This window comes from Mauremys reevesii, linkage group 7, assembly GCF_016161935.1.
Source record: "Mauremys reevesii isolate NIE-2019 linkage group 7, ASM1616193v1, whole genome shotgun sequence".
Classification (NCBI taxonomy): Eukaryota; Metazoa; Chordata; order Testudines; family Geoemydidae; genus Mauremys; species Mauremys reevesii.
Genome location: NC_052629.1, coordinates 122,654,721 through 122,672,231, shown reverse-complemented (window position 1 = coordinate 122,672,231; position 17,511 = coordinate 122,654,721). Strand labels below are relative to the sequence as shown.

The following is a 17,511-nucleotide window of genomic DNA, read 5'->3' as shown; positions in this document are numbered from 1 at the left end:
TCACTGCTTTCTCCCAACCCTCCAGTAGCCCTTCTACTACTATACCTTGGGGATTGGGCCTGAGGGTGAGAGAGATGCAGTCAAAGGACTATTGCTCACTCTAGCATTGTCCCTCTCAGATCCACAGGAATTTCCATGCATCGCAGCACAGCAAGCCTCCCTCCCTCCCAAGAGGGAATCTGGCGGGAGCAGTTGGAGGAGGAGAGGCAGCAGCAGCATGGCTTCTGAAGAAATGATTCTGCTATGAGCACAGAGGAAAGGGCAGAAGCCAAAAAGCAATACCGTTGCCCTTCGCTTCTAAACATCTTGGGAGATATGCAAGAAGGATCCCCAAGCCAAACTCATAGGAACAACCCAGGCACCTGAAAGTAACAATCTAGCAGAACCCTGCAATCCAAAACACATTTGCTGTATGACAGTGTTAAGTAACCTTCTCTTACAGCAAATGAGGCATAAAATATAATTGGAGGCAGGGGGTGAAAAACACACACCTATGATGGGAAAGATTGGTAGCAAGGTTCTGAGAAACAGAATCTTTTTTTTCCTATTCAAAGAACTGAAAATCCACAATATTTGTAAACGTCTAATTGCATCTTCAATATTACAATGAATGAAGCAACAAACTCTTCTGAAGTTATTTTGTTTTCAGTCAAGTCAGCAATACTACAGTAGATGGATTGTCTCTAAAACCAGCAATATTTGAGCTGAAGAAATTCTTATTGATAAAATAGTACCTTCTATTAATGAGAGCTAGGACAATTTAGTAGGAATCAATTCTTTTAATAAAAGGTGGTCACTATACAACAACTTCAATAGCGGTAACAAACAGGATTGTCGTTGAATAACACTTTAAATTATCTTCTGTCAAATAAATATTCCACTGTTTTTCTTCAGTATGTTGTGTTGTTATGCTCATCTACATTAAGAAATATAAATTAAATCTTGTCCATGCAGAAACTGGAACTGAACTAAGTACACTGGCTTTAATTCACACCTCTAGTTATTTTAGACAATGCCATATGTGGACACTTATTTGGGATTAAGGGTGCCCTCTTTTAATTGAGCTTAAATCAATTTTTTTACCAATTTAAGTTGAAATAGGGCATTCCTAACACAAAATACAATTATCCATGCACAGACTTGCACCAATTTATAAGTGTGATATGAGTTTAAACTGATCTAGCAATTTTCGTTCCAGTTTGTATGTAGATAAGCCATTATTTTATGACCAAAAAATACTGAAATGACTTTCAAAGCATGAATAAATGATCTTGTAAGCATAGTCTAGTGTCTCAAGCACAGCACTGCAAGACAGAACATTTGATTTCTATTTTCAGTTCAACCACAGAATTCCTGAGTGACCTTGGGCAAGTCAATTAACCTCTCTGTACTTCTGTAAAATTGGGATATCACCTACCTCACAGTGAGATTTAATTCTTTAACGTTTTTGAAGTGCTTTGGGATCCTCAGATGGAAGGCACTATATAAGTATGAAGTAGTTTATGTTAAACACTGTCTTGAAACTTAAACCTTATTTTTTAAAAAAAACCACTCTTTAGCAGGTAAAGAGAAGTATTTTACTAACTGTAGGTACATCTGAAAATAGATGTGAAATGTGGAAAGCTCCTTTAAGAGGCTCAAAAGCAGCATATTACTTCTCTTCATCTTCTTCTCCCATTCCTAGTCTTTAAACAGGAGTAGATTGTATCCTGTGCATTTGTGAAAGGTGTTAAGAGAAACAGGAATCAGCTGCAATCATATACATTGTAATAAACTGCACTCTCCCTTCAGCAATACAAAGCCTCTTAACTGCTCTCCCTTCAACTGACCGTTTCCTCGGTGGCTGCAAGTCCACAGACGTTCCTCTGAATTCAGAGCCCAACCCTGACTCTGAACGGGCAAAACTCCTTCCCATGTGACTGCAGAATGTAAAACAGAACATATCATAGTGCCCTCTTCTCAGTAGCAAACTCTGTAGCCATCATTCACCATGACCTACTTGGTAAAAAAAAACAACAAGAAGTACTACATTCCTTGATCTGTATTACTTCATGTGTGGCCACAGATGAAAAGACTGAAGGCCCAGAGACTCAGAAGAAAAGTAAGCAGGAAGTCATTCCAAAGCGAAAATGATTTGTTAAGAAGACACTAATTCTTGCTATAGAACAGGATTTTTCTTTTCTGGATACCATTTCTGGACAATCTCCTACAACACATCTCTGCAAAACAGCCAGTACCTTTGGACTTCCACAGCCTGAGTGACTCAGACGGCGTCCCAACAGATATCATGTCTCAACAGATCCTAAAAACATTTTAAAATGGAACATGATACTAGCACAATCTCAAACTCAGTTTTAAAGAACAATATTGTTACATTGTATGTTTGCTACCAATAGAAGATTGTGTTCCACTTCTTGTTCATCAGTATCAGCCCTTATTTTCTGTTGTTTTCTACTCCCCATGCATCCTAGATGCTTATCTTCTACCCTATACAGCCTCCATGCAGTTGCTGCAGAACAGATCACATTTCAACAATTCCAGAGTTCCACTGAGCCTTCACAATCTTCAGTACACTTGAGGGCTGGGGATGGCCTCTATAATTCACTAAATACACTAAACACATTCTCCTACAGAAAGTTGTTCAACATAAATATTGTATGTAGCTCATGCAGTACATTTTTAAAGGCTATATTTGGCCTCAGTACTGAAAGTAATTTATTGGGAGATGGTTTTGAATAAAGGAGAGCATATTAAGTATGATCCATTATTTCAATGGGAACAGATTTGGTTTAAGGGGGAAAAAAGACTTTTTAGGGGAACCCGTGGGAAAAGTTAATATTTTTAGCCTCTTCCTATCCATTCAGAATGTTAATAAAGCTTTCAATTGCAAACAAGTGTAATGATGTGCTTGACAATATTTTAAATACTCTATTATCTATACAAATATAAATTAATCTGGTTAAAGACCAAATTCAACAAATGGAGAATGAAAAACTATTAAAATGAACTTTAATAGTATTAGGTTTTAATCATGCTATTGGAACAAATCCAGGTAAAAACTGGTGGATGAAATATTATCTACAAGACTTAAAAACATAGGTACAACATTTCTACAATTACAAATATTAAATAGCCATTAATTCACATTATCTACTTGATGTAGGCACCGGACAGCTAATATGATTTGCATATCCATATTTTATCCCACATTTTACTTTTTTTTTTTAGCATCTACTAGGAGGATGCCACTGAGGTTTCTTACCAATATCTGGAATGCAGGTATCCCAGTTCAAGACATTCAAGTTGCTCTTAGTGGCAAGTGCTGCAGATATCAGAATCAATGTGGAGGAAAAGGGATTTTATCTGCTCTTTTCATAACTGTTAAACTTTTAAATACTAAGGTGATGGGCATATTAAAAACATGACTATATTGGATTACACTCTGTTTATTTATTTTATTTCCCTTTCCATTCCACTCCCTTACCTCCCATCCAAAACACACACAAATCCTTCAGGAATCATCTTCCCCTAGATTCTGCTGTTATTTTGGTGGGGGAGGGGCAAGTCTGGTGTTTATTGTGAATAGCACTCCTCCCCACTCCTTCAACTGGACTCCTATCCACTACTTTAAAAAAAACTCCTTTTGCAGAAGGATGAATGTCAGCTGGACCCCCACACGCGTTGTTCCTGGCACTTGTTGCACAGGTACAGAACTCTGCAGCAGTAACATTACTTACAAGAGATACACGTTGGGGTCATCGAACGCAGAGGAATGCAGGCTCTCGAACCACTAGCTCTGGCTTTTTGGAGCTAGCATAACGGTTCCACTGCTTTTATGGTTTAACTAATAAGGCAAAAAGCATGAGAACAGCTCAGTGGGGCCACAAGAACATTATCAACCTCTTTTAATGATCCATTTATAGATTTGGGATTGCAGGATTTCAGCTGGAATTACAGATATGACCCAGCAATTGTTTGACCATGTAGAAAGTATGGAGATAGTGTGGTGTACAGTCTAGTTTAAGGCCACTGGAAAGGATTAAATTAACTGGCAAGGAAAGGTGCCAATACCTTTTTCTAGATAAAACGTATTCAGTAGCACTTAGACATAGAGTAGAAGTCCTGATACTTTCTGAAAACCTTGTCTACCACATAAAAGTGGTAAATTCCACATTAAAAAAAGGTGATCTTTCTAAACACACCAGGACAAGTAAAATATGACACAACAAGATTTTTTAAATTTTATTACTTTAATTCTGAACAAATTGGGTAACAATAAAATCTCTAAAATTGTAGTTTGCAAATAATTAATATACTAAATAAAGGGTAAAATTAAAAAATGTACATGGCAACCAATGTACTGTTTTTTGAACATAAGTTTCCATCTTGGACAGAATAATACACTTTGTCTGTTATCACAGGGGGGGAAATGATCATATTTTTCCATAAATATTTTTAAAACTATCAGTAATTTTTATACCAGTACAATTATCCTGAATATATATTTGATTATAAATAAAGTTTACTTATGTCTAATAGCATCAACACTTCAATTGTTTTGTATATGAACAATGTCCTCTGTTCAGATAGAAGCAATGTTTAAATCTGCTGTGAGCTACACAAATTCTATGGTCCTAATGGAAGAGGTTAGATGAAGCATTACTGTACTGTAGCATATGCGTCATTCTACACTAATCTACAGTTCCTTCAAAGCATCACAACCATCCAAGACTCTGAATAAATAATCTCCTTAATCTCTCAAAAGCTAGGACACATTTAGATAAGAGTATTGATCTTGGAATACACCTGCCTCCTTTTTAATTTCTGAAAGCCTTGTGCATGCACCTCTACTACGTGATTATCTAAGCATGTCAAAGCTAAAGAAAATTAAGCTTTAGAGCTAGCATGCATTGATGGAAACACCTCCCTTGCAAAAATTTGCTGCTTATATTGATGACATAGCTTTTATGCAGCTTGGAAGCCAGTGGTGGTAAATTATTTCCTGAGCAACGTATGCTCTGCAATGCAATGTTACTTTCTAAACCACAGTTCAGAGCCTGGGTCCTTTTTCTTTTCACTGCCACCCAAATAACAGTGTAGAACTTTAATGCTTGGTACCCTAGAAATGCAAATGAAACACCCACTGTACGCTAGAACTGGATGGCTACTTGGTAGAGTTACTGGAAAGTATTTTATAGCAAGCTTAATTACTCTAAAGACAGAGAAACATTAACATGGAAAGGCTCATTCCTATTTATGCCAAATGTTGCTGAATATAAAGGTAAATCATTTATTGGTTATGAATAACTGCTATAAATATATGACAAAAACAGCAACAGTCAAAGGCAATTATGCTACAGAGAAATATTATTAAGGATGTAGTTCCAAAAAGTTATTTCCAAACTATGGGGCTTGGTTTTTGCAGGGGGATTTGGTGTTGGTGTTGGTTTTGGTCATCTGCCTTCATCATAGAATCACAGGACTGGAAGGGACCTCAAAAGATCTTCTAGTTCAGTCTCCTGCACTCAAGGCAGGACTAAATATTATCTCGACCATCTTTGACAGGTGATTGTCTAAACTGCTCTTAAAAACCTCCAATGACAGAGATTCCACAACCTCCTTAGGATATTGATTCTAGTGCTTAACTACCCCAAGTATCAGAGGGGTAGCCGTGTTAGTCTGGATCTGTAAAAGCAGCAAAGACTCCTGTGGCACCTTATAGACTAACAGACATATTGGAGCATGAGCTTTCGTGGGTGAATGCCCACTTCGTCGGATGCATGTGACATGCATCCGACGAAGTGGGCATTCACCCACGAAAGCTCATGCTCCAATACGTCTGTTAGTCTATAAGGTGCCACAGGACTCTTTGCTGCTAACTACCCCAATAGGATGTTTTTCCTAATGTCCAAGATTAACCTCTTTTGCTGCAGTTCAAGCCTATTGCTTCTTGTCTTATCCTCAGAGAACAATTTTTCTCCCTCCTCATAACAACCTTTTATGTACTTGAAAACTGTTATGTCCCCCCTCAGTCATTTCCTCTTCTCCAGACTAAACAAACCCAGTTTTTTCAATCTTCCCTCATAATTCATGTTTTCTATACCTTTCATCATTTTTGTTGCTCTCCTCTGGACTTTCTCCAATTTGCCCACATCTTTCCTGAAATGTGGCGCCCAGAACTGGACACAATATTCCAGTTGAGGCTTTATCAGCGCCAGCGGTGTATTATCACCTAGGCCAACAAGGCCTAGGCCTAGGATGGCAAATTTGCAGGGGCAGCAAATTTAAAATAGCAGCGGCATCACGCGCCGCGATTCTACCAATCATGAGAGCACGTGTTGAAACCACCAATGACGGCACGACGGAGACGCCATTTAGTAAACGACATACTCGGGACTGGAGTCGCAACAATCCTAAACAATAATTAACAATATGACCGGAAGGAAGAAATTAAGTGGTGCTGTTAAAAAAAATGCTTTACAGAAGAAAGAAAGGAAAAATGAAACGATAGCAAAAATGCGCAAAATTGATTTCTTTGTTGTATCAGTTAGTGCCGACAGTGAGACAGAAAAAAAAATTGAAAGAAGTAGTGAAGTAAAAAGTGAAAATATTGGTGTGTATAAAGTACATATTAAAACAAATGAAGAAATTCCGGCTGCGGTTATTGTTGAAGAAAATGTTCCAAATACTAGCGTATCAGAGATCACCGGGAATCATGTTGCTCTGGATATCTTTGACAATACTGCAGAGATTTGCAAATCACATCAATCAGAAATTCAATCTGACATTGGAATATCTACCATAAGTGACGACCTGGCCCAATAGATATTGAATGATGCTACAATTGAGTATTTATCAACACATGGTATTAAACAAAATATCAATAGTGATTTTACTAACTCAAAAAGACAATATACTGATAAAATGCGTGTTCTAACAAAAAATGTGTTTGAACGGCATCTTTTAAACAGTGAAGTAAAGCCATGGCAATATCTTGTATATTCGGAGAGCAAAGGAGCCGTGTTTTGTGCCCCATGTCAATTATTCGGAGAGATCTCTAGTCTGGCGACGAGTGGATACCATGACTGGAAAAACATATCAGCTCGACTACGTGAACATGAAAATTCGACTGAACATAAAACGTGTGTACTAACAATGGTGAGGAGAGGCAAGATATCCGGAAGAATCAATATGAATTTAAAATTTCAAATGGAAGAAGACATTATGTATTGGAGAAATGTGTTGAAGAAGATTGTAGCAGTGGTAAAGAAACTTTCAAGCAGAGGACTTGCATTTAGAGGTAAGGTGGAAAAAATTGGATCACCTTATAATGGCAATTACATGATGGCCCTTGAGCTTGTCGCAGAATCTGACCCATTTTTAGCAAGTCACATTGCACGTTATGGAAATGAAGGTTGAGGTAATGTATCTTATATTTCATCCTATACATGTAATGAATTTATAACATTGATGGCTTCAAATGTGATCTCAAATATTATTAAAGAAGTAAAAGAAGCCAAATATTTCTCGATAAGCATTGACTCAACTCCCAACATATCTCATGTTGATCAATTGGCTTTTATACTGAGATATGTAAACGATGATGGCATACCAGTAGAAAGGTTTCTTTGTTTTTTACCAAATACTGGCCACAAATCAGAACAGTTAGCTGATGCTGTACTTTCAACTTTGAATTGTTATGGATTTGATATCACAAACTGCCGTGGCCAGTCGTACGACAATGCCACTAACATGTCCGGTGTATATAGCGGGTTGCAAGCAAGAATTAAGAATATAAATCCTTATGCTGTGTATGTGCCTTGCTCTGCGCATTCTTTAAATCTGGTTGGAGTATGTGCAGCAGAAAGTTGTCCAGAAGCATGTTCATTTTTTTCAACTGTCCAACATCTTTATTCATTTTTTTCTGCCTCTACTCACCGGTGGGAGATTTTACTATCTAATTTGAAGCCAGGCAGTAAAGTAATAAAAAGACTTTCTGAGACTCGCTGGTTATCTCGAGTGGAAGCTTGTCATAATTAGAGTGAAAACTGGAATGCTATAATTAAAGCCGTAAATACAGTAAAGGAAGATGCTACTGAGAAACCTGTTACACATAATGAAGTTGCAGGCCTGCAGTGAAAACTCGATCAACTTGAGGCAGCTTTTATGGCTGGATTTTGGAGCTCACTCTTGGAAAGATTTCATATAACTAGCCAAAAACTGGACAATGTTTATATTGATATACAGACAGTTGTAGAACTCTACAACTCACTAATAGGATACATTAACTCTATACGGGACTTGTTTGATATGTACGAAGAGAAAGCCAAAGAAAAATCTGAAATTGAAGACTACGAATTTGACACAAAGCGAAAAAGAAAGCATAAACTGCAAGCTGAGGAGACACGCGAAGTTGAAGTGGAAATGTGTGGTAGAGATAAATTGAAAGTAGATACCTTTTTAACAATACTAGACCTTGTATATTCTGAATTGAAACGCAGAAGTATCAAGAAATCTATGGCAGATTTAAGTTTCTCTCGAACATTACCAATACTTCAACAGCAGATATAACAGTTCATGCTAAAAAATTACAGCTATGCTACCAAGGAGATTTAGAAGAATCATTCGTGAATGAGTGTCTACATTTTCGATCATATTTGGAAGGTGTAGAAATTCCTGAAAATGAAAAGAAGTCAATTCTAAGATATTGCAGCCTTCTTCGAAACTGAAACATTCATTCAGTATATCCAAATCTTGATATTGCCTTCCAAACATTCATTTGCACACCTGCTACAAACTGTTCAGCGGAACGATCATTTTCGGCATTAAAAAGGGTGAAAAACTATTTCAGGGCTAATCTCAGTGACGAAAAATTAAACTCCCTTTCTCTCCTGACAATTGAAAAGGATCTAACAACTTCTCTGGATTATACAGAATTAATTAATAAGGTTGCTGCTCAAAGGTGCAGGCGTAAACAAATGTAATTACTTACTACTCAAATACTTTTATTTCTTTCATTGTATCTACATAAAATAAAAAATAAATATTTGATATAAAACTGGACCCCCGCTTGAACACGGCGTTTTGGATCCATGCGCGGTCCTGCGCTATAACCGAAATCGTGCTATACAAACTAAAACTAAAAAAACTCAAACAAGTTCATATGGGGCCAGCCACCAGGGGCGGCAATTATTTCAGGGCCTAGGGGCGGCAAAATCATTAATCCGCCACTGATCAGCACGGCATAGAGTGGAAGAATTATTTTTGTCTTGCTTACAACAATCCTGCTAATAAATTCCAGAGTGATGTTTGCTTTTTTTGCAATAGTGTTACACTGTTGACTCATAGTTAGCTTGTGATCCATTATGGACTCCCAGATCCTTTTCCGCAGTACTCCTTCCTAGGCAGTTATTTCCCATTTCCCATCATTCACTTCCTCTGAAAAAGAATGTGAATCCCTGTGCCTTCCTCCAAGATCTTTTGTTGCACAGGGAAGGAGATCTTCAAAATTTGACTAAGGTAGGTGAAAAGATGCTATCCCCATTCCCAGGGGCGGCTCCAGGCCCCAGCACGCCAAGCGCGTGCTTGGGGCGGCAAGCCACGGGGGGTGCTCTCCCAGCGCCGCGAGGGCGGCAGGCAGGCTGCCTCTGGCGGCTTGCCTGCGGAGGGTCCGCTGGTCCCGCGGCTTCGGAGGACCTCCCGCAGGCATGTCTGCGGGAGGTCCGCTGAAGCCGCGGGACCAGCGGACCCTCCACAAGCAAACCGACGGAGGCAGCCTGCCTGCCGTGCTTGGGGCGGCAAAATCCCTAGAGCTGCCCCCGCCCATTCCTCTCAAGACACTCCTTAGATACTTCTTTAAATGTGGGAGGAAAGGAGAGGGGAAACAGTGAGCTGGGAGCACAGAGTTTGAAGGCATTTCACCCTTCTCTATTGCACTGAAATTAGAGGGAGCAATGGGGTGCAGATGAAGGCATTGTCTGCTCACATGTGCTGCAGAGAAAGACCTGGAAAATACTCTGGAAGAGGCAGAAAAAAAGAGACTCAAAAATCTCTGGGGAGCATTCTTAGAGGGCTTGTTAGGAACACAGATCTTGAGGAAGGGAGAAGAAAGAGGCCACATAGCACCCAATCAATCCAAAATAGTAGCCTGCAATACAGTGGAGGATCCAGGGGCAATGCCTGCCATCATGGCTTCTTCAAGTTCTTCTTTCTCTGAATCTGTGTTCAGAGCACAGCTAGAGGCAGACACCTACTGTGCTGGGAAGATATGAAGTATGGCATAGTTGTCTGTTCAGAACAGGTCTCACTGATAGCTTCAGAGAAGTGGAGTGCTTTCTCCACCTCCCTTACCAGTTTCTCCGGCTCAAAGTCAGTCTTCCATGTTGGCTCCATGTTTCTCTGAAGACCAAATGTGGCAGGGAACAACGATGTCAGCTCAGCCAAAGGCACCAGCTGCTTCTTCTAACATGGAGAGAAACAAATGGAGGAGAACAATTTTCTGCCACAGTTGCTCTTTCCCCATTGTCGTGGGGGCTAAAAGGAAGTAGCGCATGAAGGCGAAGATTCTCACCCCATAAAGACAGTGTATCATATATGGATGATGATTCAATTCAGGGCTCGGTCACCCTGTTAGCTGAGAAAGGTGTGTGAGTCATTCAAGCCTATTGGGGCAGCTTTGATTTGCAATGGAGCCACACTTCCCCAAGAGGTTGGCTTGGAAGATATACAGAGACAGCTTCACAAAGAATAGCTGCCTGATATCAATTTGTGCATTTAAAAAGTTGCAATCATTTTTTCAACATATATCATCTCTACACCTCACTTGCGGTCTGGGAAATTTTGCCATAATAATAGAAGTAAGCATTCACTTGAATTCTGACCTAACCAAAAAAAAAAAAAAAGGAAAACCTATGCTTTTCAGTGTAGCCCACTCCTTTTTTATATCAATGGAAGCAGTTTGGTTATTACTATTTGCCAATATATGCTAGAACATGACAAAATATTTTTTTTCTTTCTCATATTAAAAGCTCCAATATGGGAAAAGAAATGAAAAAATAAGGTTAACCAAAGAATCATGAAAAAGTATACTATAGTGATACTGAAACCAGGCATGGCATTTTAGTTAATTAAAACAATAATAAACCAGGTAGTATTTCATTAAAACACCGGGGAGCAACATTACTTTGAAATGTCACTTTCCCCTTTAATTAGTACACTCTAATGATAAGTGTATGTCATTCATTACCTAATGAAAGTTATGATATCGAATCTGGGTCACATTCTACAACTGGGAGGTGTGCAGGTAAACACAGAATAAATTAAATACTCTATCAAAAGGAAAACAATTAGGGATGCACTTGGTCTCAACTGGTTTGTATGTCTATTAAAACAATTTCCTAAATTTTTCAGCAGTTTTTTTTTAAAAAACAAGGAAGTTAAACACCCTCGATATTACAGCTGTTGGTTTGTATAAGAGGTATTTCTTAAGAATGGCTAATAAGTTTTATAGATACATGAAGCCTCAAACATATTCTTGCAGCCATTTCTCTGAGGTGTGACTGAACTGGACCACCAGATTCATATCTTTAATAAAGAAACAATAGGACCACCTAGTCACAGGACAAAATACCAGGCTGTCTTTACTTCCTTCCTAATATTGAGAGGTATTTTCTCCTTGCAGAATGAGATAACTCTTACAAAACTCAAAGAGCTCAACAACAACATTCTCATTTGTAAAGAAGAAAAAGTCGTAAATAAATCCACTTTTTTATCTGGAATTCAGAGTACTGACAGTGGATTAACACATACAAAGGCTTGTTGCGGCAGTACAGGATATAAAAATGCTGAAGCAAAATGGTATGCTTGATATATTTACTTGCATGTCAATACCCAGAACGCTCTAACACGTCATAGGAGTCCTGGTGCTTAGGCTTTTACAAACTGAGAACTTTCTGCATGCTTTTATGTGCAGTTAATTCTTTTCCAAGTCAATTCTTTTCTTTGCATACAGGATTTCTGGAAGCCTCCCCTAACTTCTACCCTCCACACACCTTTACTGAATGGAGATTTTTTTTATAGTCCTCTGCATTTGTAACTTTTTGTACTGAAATGTTCATATAAATCTTGTTTGAGATATCAACAGGGGATTAAAGTAAACCCAGAGAGGCCATTCAAAAAGGAAACCTGAGTGTATATTTTTAAATCTTATGATTGCAATAGAACCACAATAACTAGAATTGGGACTGAGTAATATACCCCCTACCTTTTTTTTTTTTTAACAGTACTTATAGTAACAGCCTACTCCATTAACCGGTTAAGCCTTTCTTTGCAAAATGGTATTATCACAGCTCCTTTACAATGACGTCCAGCTCAGACCCTGCTTGCCTTTTGTGTCATTCCACTCTCACTCACATAACCAATCCCATCCGCCTTTTCTCTATTTCAACTCCACTCCATCAGCTTCTGCTCAGCTCTGTCCTAATTGCAAGGCAACTTCTCTGTGCCAGTCATGGCACAGCTGCCCCAGTTTATAGGAAAACATTTCTTCCAGAAACTGCCGTAAAACTCACTTCCAAGAAGAATTACAATGCTTGCACAGTGTTCAGAGGCATGTTGAACTGAAGCAAAGTGGAGATGGTTCTTAATTATTATTTGCACTGCTCTTAAGCAAAGAAAATCAAGGAAACTACATTTTAGCTGGGGGGGGGGGGAGTTCCTCTGACACTAATGTCTTTGTGCTACTGACTCAACTGCAATTGTAGAGATAAATTTGCTGGCATCAGAACCATATTTTTTATTAACCATTTGATACCAAGAGAAGTGCTCATCAAAGAAAAATTCTAATTCCCAAGGTGTAGAACATACAAGGAATTATATATGCTAACAAGGAAACACTCCAGTGAGTGCTAACTATTCTGGCATAAGAGGGCAATATCTCTTTCATCTCCTACTCTCACAAACAAAATTATGCGTCTTCCATGCGGCATATTCTACTTGGAATGCCCTACCAAAATCTATTATCAAACTTTCACCCTCACCTTGTTCAAATCATTCCTAAAAAAATACTTCTGAGGCATTGTCTCAACATAAGAATGGCCCTACTAGGTCAGAGATTTGGGGGGTTTTTTTAAGCAGAATTTTTTTATTGTTTCTTTAAACAATCAAACACAGCAAGCAACAAATATTTGGCCACACACTTCTGAAACCCCTAATCATGTTCAGGTTTTGGCAGACTAATTTCAGCTTTTCAATTAAAAAAACCACAACAAATTTTGAAGGAAAGCAGACACTGTCCATGATTTTTTCTGCTTTTAAAAAAACCCTAGTTTTCAATCCAAAAAACGTTTTGACGGAAAATATTTGTCCAACCCTTTTAATGAGCTTTAGTGCCTTTTAGCACTAACTGATGCTGAGAACCAGTGATACCTTGTAAAGGTGACTTGAAAAGAAGTTTTCTCAAAACTGGGCTTGTGCCGAGATGCGGAAGGTTTTTAAATGTTTATTTTTCCCAGGGCCGCCCGGGGGGGGGAACAGGACGGGGGGGGAAGCAAGTGGGGCAATTTGCCCCGGGGCTGCAGGGGCCCCCACGAGAATATAGTATTCTATAGTACTGCAACTTTTTTTATGGAAGGGGCCCCAAAATTGCTTTGCCCCAGAACCCTGAATCCTCTGGGTGACCCTGCCTGTTCCTGGCGCATGGCATATCCTCACTTGTTTGTCAAATCCATTGTTTTAAGACTGCAAGTTCCTGGGGGCAGAGAGAGGTCTTGTTTTCTGTTAGATGTTTGGGATACTTTAAAAATAAACAATGATGAGAAATAAAAATTATGATTAAAATATTTGTTAGTATTGACTAACACTATTCATTTCGGTACCACAGGTCTTTTATACTGTTATCAATTTAGTACTAGTATAATGAGTTACCACTCAGATAGCATGAATCCTAACTCTATCATAGTAATCCTTTTTCTTATTCTTCCCACTACCAATTTTTCTTAAAATTCTCATAATTTTGAATAATGCAATTCTTCTACAGATCAACATATTTGATTTATTTGTTGCATTGCATCTCAAAACTGCAGGCTCATAAGCATAAGTAACATCACTTCTCATTTACTGTTGGTGTTTGTTCTCTACTTTTTACTTGTTCTCTTGACACATTAAATGAGGATCATTAAGTGGATAACAAGGTAAACAATAACTTTTTTTCTTTTTTAATTTCCTCATTTTCTGATGATAAAAACTATTCAGTCTAGTAAAACAAAGCATATGCTTAGCTAAAAAAAATATGTTTTTCTAGAATTACCTTGCTAAAATAAGGCAAGCAAAAGCATAAAAAAAGTGGATTTTGACATTTAATATTTTGTTGAATACTATTACTGCACTGGCAATCACTGTCTCTTACATACAAATTAATAGTCTACCATCTGTCAAGTGTACAGATAATCACAGAGTTTAATGCACAATATGGTTATTAGAATGTGACCTGACAAAAAGAAAAAGAACACAACCTAATTTGGACTACAAAATCTATGATCTCATTTGCAAATGACAGTTTGACAAGCTATTATTCTGCATTTTGGCTTTTACAGTAAAAACGATTTTATGCATACGTAATTCTATTAGTCATACAGCCAACTGCTTGTGGAAGATTACTTTAAACTATAAAATTTGCTTGGTCATACAGTATTTTGACTAATTCTTACACAAATATTTGCACCATGAATAATAATTTAATGATCCGTGCAAACATATCTAGAAATAAAGCACGAATCATTAAGCAAAAATAATCCTTTGTGATGCTGCCACTAACTATAACTATAGACTATCCAGCATGGATTTCAAAGAATGAGTGCAAAAAGTTATTAAAAAAATAGTAATTGTCTATAAATCAAAATAAAAAGATGACAGTCTTTTGAAAAGTATAATGTATGAGACTCTTTTGTATGGAATCTAGTTCAAACCCAACTGCGGCATTTGCTAATGAGCACTGTTAATAATACCTGTTTTTATTTATCATGTCATTTGTGTGCTATCTTTATGGCATATTCCATATGCAATGCTTTTTGTTTTCACCAAGGGAAAGAGTACTGACAGTTGTCTCTAATAAAGAACACTAAAAAACCCTATTATTCTTTAATAGTAGGACACAGTATCTGACAAGCCACATGTGCCTTTGGCTTCTCCATTTTTCTATGCGTCTCAACTGCATTGTAAAGGTTCCAAACAAAACATATTTCCAAAACATATACTTATATCCTAAGAGTTACTTAAAGGTATACTCATTGTGTAAAACACATGCTTAAGAGAGAGCTGAATTAATTAAGTCTGCAGACAAAAAGTTCTCTGAAGGTGACAAAACAAAACAGATTTTTTAATATAAGCAATTATATTACCTGCATATATAATAGGTAGAAACAAGTAGTGCTGTGAATTATATTTCTTTGTTTTAGCCTCCACTGAGCTTCTATTATTTTAACTTTCACATTGCTTTTAGTTGTGAAAAATGATATATTTTCCTGTCATGTTGGCTCAATACACTCCTGAGTCAGTGCACTGAACCTCTACAGTGTAGAATTATGGGATCAGTTTGGTACTGTCATAAATGCTGGGATATGAATTTTAAGAACAATGTGATAGATTTTCAAGCTTTAGTTACAGTACACAAGAACCTGCCTCAATAATAAAGGATCATGAAAGTCCCCAGAAAGCAAGAAAAATCAGATCAGGGTTTATGCAAGGCCTGTAGGCATTTCAAAGCGAAACACTATTTACAGCTGTGTTGAACAACACTGCAACTCTTGTTATCATTTTCTACTAGTAGGGAAACAAGAAGAATAAATGAATGAGAATGCAAGATTCAGAGACTACAGGTTTTAGGTAGTCAATTTAATTGACTACCAAAAATTAATATTAATGAATTAATTATCAATTTAATAAAAGGGTACAAAGTATCCCCAATGATGTCACAAAGAGTGTCACTGAATTATACAAAAGAACCTTTACTTAGACTACAGTTTTCCTAAGAACTAAGTGACTTAGGAGCCTGTCACATTTTCAAAAATATTTTAGGGGCAGATTTACAAAGGTATCTAGGAGTTTTTGAAAATCCCTCTGGGCAACTGACTGCATCTTTAGACACATAAACCCCTTTGGTAAATCTGGCCCATCAGCACTAGCAAGTCCACTTCCCATTGAAAGTCAATGGGGCCTGTGCCCTAAATCCTTCTGAAATTTGAATTTAGGCTCTTAAATCACTTGGGCAGTTTTACAAAAAATTCCCTTAATCTAAAAATTGCCTGGGATGATTGTAGCCAGGCCTTTGTGGGCCACAACTGCGAATACCAAACTTAGGACAAACTGCTGTGAAATAGGGCAGACACACTCTAAAACAGGTGGTTATTTTCCCATGAGCTATTCCAAACCAGCAACAAAAGTAAACGTGTGTTTCACCACACTGGCTAACAAGAAGTCAGAAAAGCAGTTTACTTAGGTATTCCAGTCCTTGTGTTAGCACCAAAACCACCAGATTTAGAGATGAGCGGTTCTTTAAAATCAATTTAATCAAATAAAAGGTTCCTCTGATTCCCAAAGGACCAACCACACACCCAGGTCAATATACAACTCAGATCTTACCCAGTAATCAAGCTGTTGCCAATCCTTTAGTATCCAAAATCTAAACATTTAAGAAAGAAAGAAAGAAAGAAAGAAAGAAAGAAAGAAAGAAAGAAAGAAAGAAAGAAAAGTTAAAATTGGTTAAAGAAATCAAACACATACAATAATTGCAACGTTCTTGATTGAGGCTTGTAGCAGTGATGGAATAAACTGCTGGCTAGAAAAGTCTCTGGTTGCTTCCAAATCATTGGAAGGTCCTCACTCCTTTGGTTAGAATTCTCCCATTAGTATAAGTCCATAGTCCAGAGGTTTGAGCAGGAAAGAGGCTTGAACAGGAAAGGCAAAATGGAGATGTTTCCAGCACCTTTTATAGCTTCTGCCATGTGGAGGGAAATCCATTGTTTCAAACAAAGCCCTCAGCACAACTAGTGGAAAATTACAGGTAAAAGATGGAGTGTGGAGTCACATGGGCAAGTCACATGCCCATGCATCATTTTGCTTAGTCACAGAAGAAGCCATTACCTATACCCCACTTAACTTGAATAGTTCCTTCACAATGTGTTGACTAAACACATTGTTGGTGTTTCTCAGAAGCAAACACATTAGAAATACAGGTATAGAGCCAGTACTCATAACCTCAGATACAAAAATGATAAATGTATGCAAATAGCATAATTATAGTCAGTGAATCATAACTTTTCTATAGACATCTTACATGCCACATTTTGTATAAGATTTGTTGCAATTATATAACAGTGGTAGCAACAATGATCTAAATGGTCATATTTTAATCAGATAACATCACAACGATATTTATCTGTTGCTGACTGATTTGGTTTGCTGCCTGAAAATTCAGCTTCAGGTCCTAACTAGAAACAGCTGTACACCACCTCCCAG

At 37.8% G+C, this 17,511-nt stretch overlaps 1 protein-coding gene and 1 pseudogene across 28 annotated transcripts in view; one reads left to right on the top strand and one right to left on the bottom strand.

Moving 5' to 3' along the window:
• Positions 1-17,511, bottom strand: part of FHIT (fragile histidine triad diadenosine triphosphatase) — a 997,853-nt gene that overhangs the window by 907,097 nt on the left and 73,245 nt on the right. For 3 of the 28 annotated variants that reach the window (XM_039481722.1, XM_039481724.1, XM_039481738.1), the window contains one exon: positions 16,636-16,675. The exons of the other annotated variants lie outside the window; for them this stretch is intronic. The gene's annotated coding sequence lies outside the window, so the exon portion shown is untranslated. The remainder of the gene's footprint in view (positions 1-16,635; positions 16,676-17,511) is intronic. 28 annotated transcript variants of the gene reach the window in all.
• On the top strand, positions 6,433-8,984 carry LOC120369072 (annotated as a pseudogene).